General features: G+C 44.6%; 1 protein-coding gene across 2 annotated transcripts in view; it reads left to right on the top strand.

Annotated features, from left to right (window-relative positions):
* The first annotated feature begins 308 nt into the window (after window positions 1–308).
* The window catches only part of LOC119596604 (retinoic acid receptor beta-like), a 56,627-nt gene continuing 46,935 nt past the window's right edge, over window positions 309–10,000 (top strand). Inside the window, exons 1-2 of one of the 2 annotated variants that reach the window (XM_037945934.1) lie at window positions 309–428; window positions 5,166–5,784. The gene's annotated coding sequence lies outside the window, so the exon portion shown is untranslated. Of the gene's footprint in view, window positions 447–5,165; window positions 5,785–10,000 lie in introns of both variants that reach the window. The other variant, XM_037945935.1, reaches the window with a different exon arrangement.

Below are 10,000 nucleotides of genomic sequence, written 5' to 3'. Positions count from 1 at the left end.
GGAGAGAGGAGGAGGAGGGGTTGGCTCGGAGCGAAGATGGGGGAGGGAGGGGGAAGGAGGAGTGTTGGGGAGTTGCCACAGAGCCCCACCGTCAGTATCTTCTGAAAATCTCCACGCAGACCGGTCAAGATCCTTTCCTTTTTCACGTTTCTGGGCCCCTGGGTTCTGTTTCGTCTATTTCCCTCAATCCACCAAGTTCTGAATCGTCGAGTGTCATAAACCAGGGGGTTTAGTATTGCGCAAGGAGCGGCTTGTACGTGTAAACTTGTCGGGGGGGTTGGTGAGTGTAATGTGTGTTCGTGTGTATGTGTGTATTTATCTGCGCATTCAGTCTCAGTTGGCTCTCTGATGTGAACGTGGCCGTAGCCTGTTACGTTTCTCCGTGTATTTTGCCGATAAAAGGGGCGTTGTGACCGGGAAAACCTGTGGTAAGGGAGAAGCGTTAGGTAATGGTGAAGAGAAAGGAAAAGCTGACAGTGTGTGATGAACTGATGACGAAGTATGAGGACGTCCCTGGAAGAGCGACGAGGGGCGTGTGTGATCGGACTGGAGAGAGTACCATGTGCTATAATTCTTAAAGCGGCTACTTCCTCCTTCGTGTAGATACTGCCTGACTTATTAGTGTGATATCGGTTCATATATGTGTTGTTTTTATTGGTACCGGGACTGTTGTTGTTGTTTGTGTGTACGCGTGAGTGCTACGGACAAATGAATGAATGAATGGAGTTTACTCGCTCTTCAACGAACTGGATTCCTACCATGAAAAAGTTGGCGTATATTTTCGTGTCATTGCATGCTAATAGGCCCTCGTACCCTATGATTTAACTAGGCAAGAAGAAGGTATGGTATGTAAATTCTACACGTGCTGCACCCGAGTCTTGATAAGTTCAGCGTCGCGCTCCGGATTAAAAAAAGTTAGTAGGCTTATAATGTTTTGCTTGCTCCAGACTTATCACGTATTTTTCTTTTCTTTTTTTTCAATTCCCGCCATAAAATATATTTCGAACATTTTCCTGAACAAGGTAACGGTACAGATAGTATCTAAAGCTCCTATTTAACCTCTAAATTTTCAAGTCGGATATTATCCAAATGAATGCGTCTAAAGGTTACTCGTTATAATGAACACTGATAAAATGCTGTCCTAATTAGCATTAACAACCATGGGAGTTTGGCAAGGTTTCAATACGTGTCCGCATCCGCGTGTGCACCGCAGAACGTGGCCTTGGCTGGTAAATTAAACATATATGAATGTAGAATTTGTTAACGCCTAACAACAAGCAAGTTATGATGACCAGAACATGGAATTGGTTTTGTGTTGCCAACCACATGCATTGCTCAGAATGTAGTACTATATATATATATATATATATATATATATATATATATATATATATATATATATATATATATATATATAAATACACCCACACACTTACAAAAGCTGCGGTAATATGTACATGTTAATTAGTTTAAAGATTGTATATTACTTTTAATTATAGTTGAGTACACACTTGCAGTTGTATTTTGATAATTATAAAGATCTGCAGTATGAATTAAAACGAAAGTACAGTTACAAAACACGGATTTGTTACAAAACGAGATGTAATGGTATTATTTTCCCAAAACAATAGCTTTCACAAAAAACGGTGCTTAGTTTAATAATAAAAAATGTTTGTGACATCTATTTTCATTTTTATTTTTAGCAGATAACGCGCATGCACACGTCGAGTTCATAGAGGACAACCGCGAAACGTGTATACTTCAAACAATAAACTTCTGACATAAAAAAAAAATCTAAAACTTCATTGGCGGAAACTGTTTTTCTAAAGCCTCCTCGACGAAGATATCGTACACAGGGCAGCTAGGACATGAGAAAAGAAACTTCCCTTTGATTATAAGTTTGAAGCTCTACCTCTTAACTTCAGAAGGGACGACCCCACTGGCTGTCCTTGGCTGCTTGGTACAAACAGCAAAGAATGAAGGCCGCCCAGACGTATTACCAACGGCCAACGACCCGAGAGGAACCACCATGAGGGCCAAAGGGAGGAAAGGGGTGAGGCAGCGACCATACACTTTAGGATTTGTTTCTTTAGTCTGGGAAAGGAAGGGCGGTTGGGAATTGGGGTTTTCCTGAATGGTAGCTGGGTTATCATGTTTTGGAGGGGTAGGTGCACATGTTCATGTGTTTACAACAAGAAGAGCTTGAAAGTTAGCAGCCAAAGACAAATATAATGTTATGGGAAACGTAAGGAGCAGTATATGGCTCCCGAAATAGGCGTGAGAATATTTTTGGCGAGCCTTACCCCTTACGTAGCGTGTAATGGTGCCATGCCCACACACGTATACCCTTCACCTATGGCTGGGAGAGCGTAAGCTTTTGGCCGTTGGGTACGCCGGAAGAGAGGTACGGCTGAGAGGACACTGATAATAGACATTGATATTTACATACAGGAACCACCACGTGGCACAGTACCCATATGGCAGTTTATCCCGCTTACTTACGCAAAGACAGTCAGTTGTTCAGCGTAGGGAAAGCATGCCCTAGTTTTTTCTGGGTAGTTTTGTTTCGTGGACAGTGTTGATGCGCGGGGTCACTGGGTCCGTAGAGTTGATATCCTCATACCAAGTGTATTCACAGAGGCTATATTGTTATGTCGAATCGTATTAAGACTGAAATAGAGGTAATTTAAGCTAATGTTGCGATGTAGAATATATATATATCGATTTTAATTTCCTCGTTTGTATGCATATTGCTAATAGGATTCGTGTACCTTGTCTATCCTGAGATTGGTTTCTTATTACAAAGGTAACTGAGGTTAATCACTCAAGACCTATAACAACAGTGTCTAATAACTGTAGCCAAACAGAAGGGGGGGGGGTGATTGATTTTCGAGAACAAGAACGAGAGAACGACCGTTAAGAGCAAAAGAATACAACGGAGTCATAGAAGAAAGGGATATTTGAGAAAACCGGCTTTTCCGAGTCCGCGAGTTTGGACATTCAACTTTGCCGGTACCTAGCATTTGCTCCTCGGCTCGCTGTCGCACCACGTGTTTCCGAAGCGTTTGAAACCTGCGGGGAGAATGCGTTGGGGTTTTAACAATTAAGAGAGAGAGAGAGACTAGTTTCGAGGTGGGTGTGTGCGAGTAAGTCCATTTCCTCGTAGTCGATACGGAAAGGAGACATGCGGAAAGCAGTTTTCTGATTTTCTTCGCTTGTGGTCTCCTTCACTTTACTCTTCTCTTCCTTTCACGCGTCCTACACTAACGTTATTTGCTCGTAGTCAGTAAAGGAAGGAGACAAAGAACATATTTCTTTTAATGTCTCTGTATTTCCTCCGTTCTACTTTCCTCTTTCTCGCTTACTTCAGAAACCCTTGGAAATTCTTTGCGCGTCCCTCACTACAGCACTTTGCTGTTAGTGAATCAGTACACGAAGTAACCGTGTAGAAAGTAGTTCTTTTCATCTGTTCTTCGTATATATTTGTTCCTAATTTTCTACTATTCACTCCTCGTTTATCTCCTTCCTCGTTCTTCTTCCTCCTCGTTCTCCTTCCGCCTCGGTTTCCTTCCTCCACCTCTTCCTTCTTCTCCTCCTCCTCCTCCTCCTCCTCCTCCTCCTTATCGTTCTCCTCCTCCTCCACCATCACCTCCTTCCTCCTCCTTCTCCTCCTTTCCCCACTCTCTTTCGCTGAGAATTCTCTTCACGGACAGCCTTACCACACACACTGTTGACGATATCGACTCCGTAAAGCTGATGAGGCCCTGTTTGCCTCCCTCCCACACCTCTTGAATCCGCCCGTAATAAGAATTGAATTAGTTCACCATTTTTCGCTCCCTTCGCACGCCGAAATCGTTTTCCAAATTGTAACGTACCGCTGGTGATGCAAGGGAGGAAGGAAGAAGAAAAGGAAAGAAAAAAAAAAAAAGAAAAAAAAGTGGCGCGCGATTTCGGTACTTTTCCTTAAAGGGGAACGGTTAGAGTGGCTGCCGGCGCGTCTTCCTGTTGATGTGTGTGTGTGTGTGTGTGTGTGTGTGTGTGATATATACATAGGTATATATATACACATATACATTATATATATATATAATATATATATATATATATATATATATATATATTACAGATACATATACATGTGCATATACATACATACACACATACATATATATGCAGTATACATATATACATATACATTCATAAATATACATGAAGTTGTGTGTGTGTGTGTGTGTGTGTGTCTGTGTGCATATATATATATATATATATATATATATATATATATATATATATATATATATAATTTATTTATTTATATATTGTGTATAGATATATGTGTGTATGTGTATTGTGTGTATGTATATATATATATAATATTATATATATATATATTTTATATTTATATATATATATATATACAGAGAGAGGAGATATATATATTATATATATATATATATCTATATATATATATGTATATATATATATTATATATATATATATATATATATATATATATATATATATATATATATATGTGTGTGTGTGTGTGTGTGTGTGTGTGTTTATATATATATAGATATAGATAAGAACAGATACGTATGTGTCGAGCACACCCACACACGCATCACCCCGTCAGCCAACAAATGTTCTAATCTTCAGGATCTTTTTGTTCGTAGTAAGAAGTGACGCGCCTTATATGCGTACGTTGTATGACTTGCTGGCTGGTGCCCCCCACTTGCCAAGTTTCCTCAACACAAGTTCAGAACGTAATTGCGTTAGGATACTTAGCCAGAACTCCATAGAGCAGCGAGGACCCGGAGTCGTTGGGTCTGTCTGCAGCTGTCGGTTTTATGGCCTCCACAACGCAGGGCAACAGATGTTAGCAGTGTGTGTGTGTGTGTGTGTGTTTGAGAGAGAGAGAGAGAGAGAGAGAGAGAGAGAGAGAGAGAGAGAGAGAGAGAGAGAGAGAGAGAGAGAGAGAAAGCGTAGTTTAGAGAATATTTTGTATGCGTAGATATTTATTGTCAAAATAGATCTGTTCAGCATATCACTGTAGGATAATGTGAGTTGTTGATGGAATTGTCGATTTGCCCGATAACTGCCCGTAACATTTTTTTGTGATGTTTGTGAAAGTTAATCTTATTTTTCTATGTTTAACGTTACAGGATGCAACAATCCAACGATCCTTACAAAGGGGAATTAAGATTAAACTCTTGATTCAAGTTTTGACTACTGCCTGATTTTCCAAAAAAAAAAAAAAAAAAAAAAAAAAAAAAAAAAAAAAAAAAAAAATCTAACTGCCAGTGTTATTTATGTGAATTTTATTTGTATCTAGAACAGAGAACTTGCAAAGATACGCACCATCGATACAAGAAACGCAATAGGATATGTTTATGAATAGAAAAGATTTCCCTCCGGTTGATCACAATAGCAAGTGACAAAAGGCCGTGTTTATTCTTAAGCCAAAAATTCAAGAGACAGAACACAAAACTCGATTTTTGGTCAAGTTTTTTCTCTCTCTCGCTCATACGAACGCCTGCCTTCGCCACCTGTCAACGAAACAGGTGTCTTATCCCATCTCCGTGACATCTGTTGGTCCTGGGACTGCAATATGGGATAGTTTTGACCCAAGTGCTGATTCAGGGCCTGTGAAAGGGCGCCGATACCCTACCCTAAGGGAGAAACCACCTGTGTTCACTATGCAGCGTTAACGTGGTCGCCCATCTGCAAAAAGAATTTCATCTGTTCAACCCCGAAACCATCTGTAAATAATTGTCTACGAAGGTAAGCCCTGAAATGGTATTTGTGTTGTGATTATAAAGTTTATGTGTTGATTGGTTTTATTATTTGTATTTAGTGTTATTGCTAAGGTAAGTAAGTAATAGTGGGAAGTTAACTACATTTCCTGTGAAAGTTTCGATGCATACGTTGTTGCATGTTCTGCGCCATACTGGGCTGTGTGTGTGTGTGTGTGTGTGTGTGTGTGTGTGTGTGTGTGTGTGTGTGTGTGTGTGTGTGTGTGTGTGTGTGTGTGTGTGTGTGTGTGTCAGTGATTTTCTAAGCATGGCGGAATCGGGAAGCATGGGTATCTTTCGTTATGTCAAGATTTTCACCTGTCTCCCCCTCCCCCCCCTCTCCACCGCCTTGTTGTGCCCTTCTTCCTCCACGCCTCCTCCTCCACTTCCTCCTTCTCCTCCTCCTCTGCTTCTTTTTCTTTTCCTCCTCCTCCTCCTCCTCCTCCTCCTCCTCCTCCTCTTCCTCTTCCTCCTCCTCCTCCTCCTCCCCCCTCTCCCTCCTCCCTCCTCCCTCCTCCTCCCTCACCCTTCTTTCGGCCTCAATGACTGGCGGAAAGTCAGCGATGAAGGAGCGTTGACGAGGGAGATAGAACGAGATCCTGCATCCTCACTTCGCCTCTCTCTCTCTCTCTCTCTCTCTCTCTCTCTCTCTCTCTCTCTCTCTCTCTCTCTCTCTCTCTCTCAGCCGCATCCTTCTCCTCTCCTCCTGAATTCTCCTCTTCATCTTATTTTTTCTTTCTTCTTTTTCTTCATCTTCTCTTCCTTATCCTTCGTCTTCTGTTGGTCGTCCTTCTCCCCCCTTCGCCTCCCCCATCCTCTTCAACACTCCGTCATCACTCTTATCTTCCCTTCTTCCCCCTCCTCCCTTCCATACCCCGCTCTTTTCCCTCCCTCTCCCCCTCCCCCTTCCACACCCCTTCCACGCACTCGTCTTCCCCTCCCCTTCCCCTCCCCCACCCCCATCTTCACCCCCTCCCCTCCCCCTCCCCCTCTCCCATCTTCACCCCCTCCCCACGCCCATCGCTGAGGACACTTGACCCTCCGCCCACATCCACCCCTCATGGGCTGCGTGCACCCCCCTCCCCCCCTATCAGTTGCCTGCGCCCCATCGGTTGCTTCTTGCGTTGACCTTTTTCCTCTTCCTTTGTTGTTTTCGTTTTCTTGTGTCTCCCTCTGTCGCCAGTTGTGTGATCTCCCTCTCTCTTCCCTCCTCTCTCTCTCTCTCTCTCTCTCTCTCTCTCTCTCTCTCTCTCTCTCTCTCTCTCTCTCTCTCTCTCTCTCTCTCTCTCTCTCTCTCTCTCTCTCTATCTCTCCCTCCCTCCCTCCCTCCCTCCCTCTCTCTCCCCTCTCTCCCCCTTTTCTCTCTCTCTCTCTCTCCCTCACCCTCCCTCCCTCCCTCCCACCCCCTCTCTCTCGTTCTCTCTCCCTCCTTCCCTCCCTCTCTCCCTCTCTCCTTCCCTCCCTCTCTCTCTCCCTCTCTCCTTCTCCCTCCCTCCCTCTCAATCACTTTCTCACTCCATTGGCACGTGTATTTCTCTGTGAATCCAGAAATAAACAAAGTCATGCTGACCTTCGCAGGGCTGCTGTGTTGACGGTCGCTTTCACCGCCTGCGTCACCTTCAGGAGGGTAGCTGAGTGCAGCCCTCCTCCACCCCCCCTTCTCGTTCAGCCGTCTTGCGTGTGCGTGCGTTCGTTCGTGGGGGAACTTTCACTTTTTTGGAGGGAAATGTGCAAGTGCTTGTGCAGTGTAGGGTGAGGGAGGGAGGGAAGGAAGGAAGGAAATGGAGGGGGAGGGATAGGGGGAAGGGAAGGGAGCGAGCGAGCGAGAGAGTAGGGGAGGGAGATGGAGAGGGAGAGGGAGAGGGAAGGAGGGAGAGAGAGGGAAGGAGGGAGAGAGAGGGAAGGAGGGAGAGAGAGAGAGAAAGAGAGAGAGAGAGAGAGAGAGAGAGAGAGAGAGAGAGAGAGAGAGAGAGAGAGAGTGAGACGAGACAGAGACAGACACGAAGTAGTCGCAAAACGCCCGCTCACGCCCACAGGGGGAGACCACGTCAGCCGCATCGCCTAAACCCAGGTACCTACGTCAGACATTCCCCGCCCATAGAATCAGCCTCGACCATAAACCTTCGTCGGCTGCTGGCGATGCCCTTAAGTCTCGGCGTGTCGTTGCATTTATTGATCACTTGTGCTGACGACAGCGTGGCGCGACCGCAGCATCGACGGACGGAGTTGAGGAGTGGCAAGCGACACAGCTGCACTCCGCCCGCCGGTGCTGACGGATGCCTCTGGATGCGCCCGCGAGGAGTGTGGAGGCACGCGTGGCCTCTCGCACGCTTGGAGAGGCGCACGCATGCACGCACACGCAGGTACGCTCGCGAATGCACATGCAGACGCACGCACGCATACTCGCACGCACACACACACGCGCCCGCACTCACATACACACACCCACACACGCGCACGCGCGCGCACACACACACACACACACACACACACACACACACACACACACACACACACACACACACACACACACACACACACACACACACACACACACACACACACACACACACACACGCGCGCGCACACACACACACACACACACACACACACACACACACATATTTAGTTGTCTATTTAGCCAAATAGATACCTATTAATAGACAAAGAAGCCGACAGACGGACAAGCAGATAGACAGATAATCCCCTTGTGCACGTACTCCCCCCTCCCCCCCCTCCCCCACCCCTTTTCCCCTCCTCCTCCACCCTCTCATCAGATCGTTTCCTTTTTCCTCCTCCTCCTCCTCCTCCTCCTCCTTCGTCTCTTTGTCTCCCACTTCCCTTCTCCGCCTACGTCACTTCCGCTTCTTGCCCCCCTCCCTCACCCCCCCCCCTCCGCTCCGGCGTCGGCTCTGTCGTGATTTTCTTTGATATTTTTTCTTTTTCTTTCTTTCCTTGTTTATTATCATTGTTGCTTTTGGAAGATGAAGAAGAAGAAGAAGGTAGTTAAATGAATATGGAAAAGAGGATAAATAGGGAGGAAGGAGAGATAGGAGAAGAGAATAAGAAGAAAGAAATAAGGGAAGAAGAGCAGAATGAAGTATGGATGGAAGAAGAGTTGATAAATAAGGATAAATGGAGAAGTGGAGAGAACGAAGGAGACAGACGAAAGGTAGAAGGACTAAGGGAGGCGAGCGAAGAATAGGAAATAGGAGAAAGAATGAGGAAAGAGAGGAAGAAAGAAAGAATTAGGAAGAAATTTCTAGAATCATGAATCTTCTTCGTATGTTTCCGTTTTCTATAAACAATCCATTTATCATATTCATGTATTCAGTATTTTACGTCTATCAATCATTCTACCAATGAATGCGTTTCGTAGTCGACGAAAACTCAAATAACAGGATGTATAAAAATAAGTAAATAAATAGGTAATAGGAAAAATAGAAAAAAGGATGTTTATTCCATGCTGTGTACATTCGTATACGTACACAGACGTACTCACATACCGGTGCGTACACACCCATACACGTACACAGACGTACACACATACCGGTACATACACACCCATACACGTACACAGACGTACACACATACCGGTACATGAAAGGTTATTTTTCTCGTATGTGGCGGGGGGGGGGGGGTGTACTTATGAATACATGATAGTATGCTGCTTCATGCACGTTGCTAAGACACGTATGGAGTGTTGCAGAACCTCTCTCTCTTTATGGCTACCCATTTATCTCTTTGCCTCTCTCTCTCTCTCTCTTTGTCTCTCTCTCTTTCTTTCTGTCTCTCTCTCTCTGTCTCTCTCTCTCTCTCTCTGTCTCTCTCTCTCTCTCTCTCTCTCTCTCTCTCTCTCTTCCTTCGTCTTTCCCGGGGCGCCCCCTCCCCCCTCCCTCACCCCCACCCTTTCCCTCTCCCTCTCCCTCTCCCCCTCCCCCTCCCCCACCCCCACCAAAAACAAACAAACAAACGGAAATAAAATACGAAAACAAGCCAAATAAAAAGAAAAATAATAATAATAAATAAAATAAAATAAAATAAAATGCAATAAAATCGAATAAATTTGAAAGAATTAGAAAGAAATAGACCTACAGAGATCTCAGCTTGAATATATGAAACTTTTTCATGACTCGTATTTTGTCCACAAGACGGAATCTACTTTTTTTTTTCTTTTTTTTTCTTGTTCCCGAATTTGATGCGGA

This window comes from Penaeus monodon, chromosome 38 (assembly GCF_015228065.2).
Source record: "Penaeus monodon isolate SGIC_2016 chromosome 38, NSTDA_Pmon_1, whole genome shotgun sequence".
NCBI lineage: Eukaryota > Metazoa > Arthropoda > Malacostraca > Decapoda > Penaeidae > Penaeus > Penaeus monodon.
The sequence above is the reverse complement of the archived record's forward strand: the minus strand, read 5'-3'. Positions and strand labels throughout refer to the sequence as shown.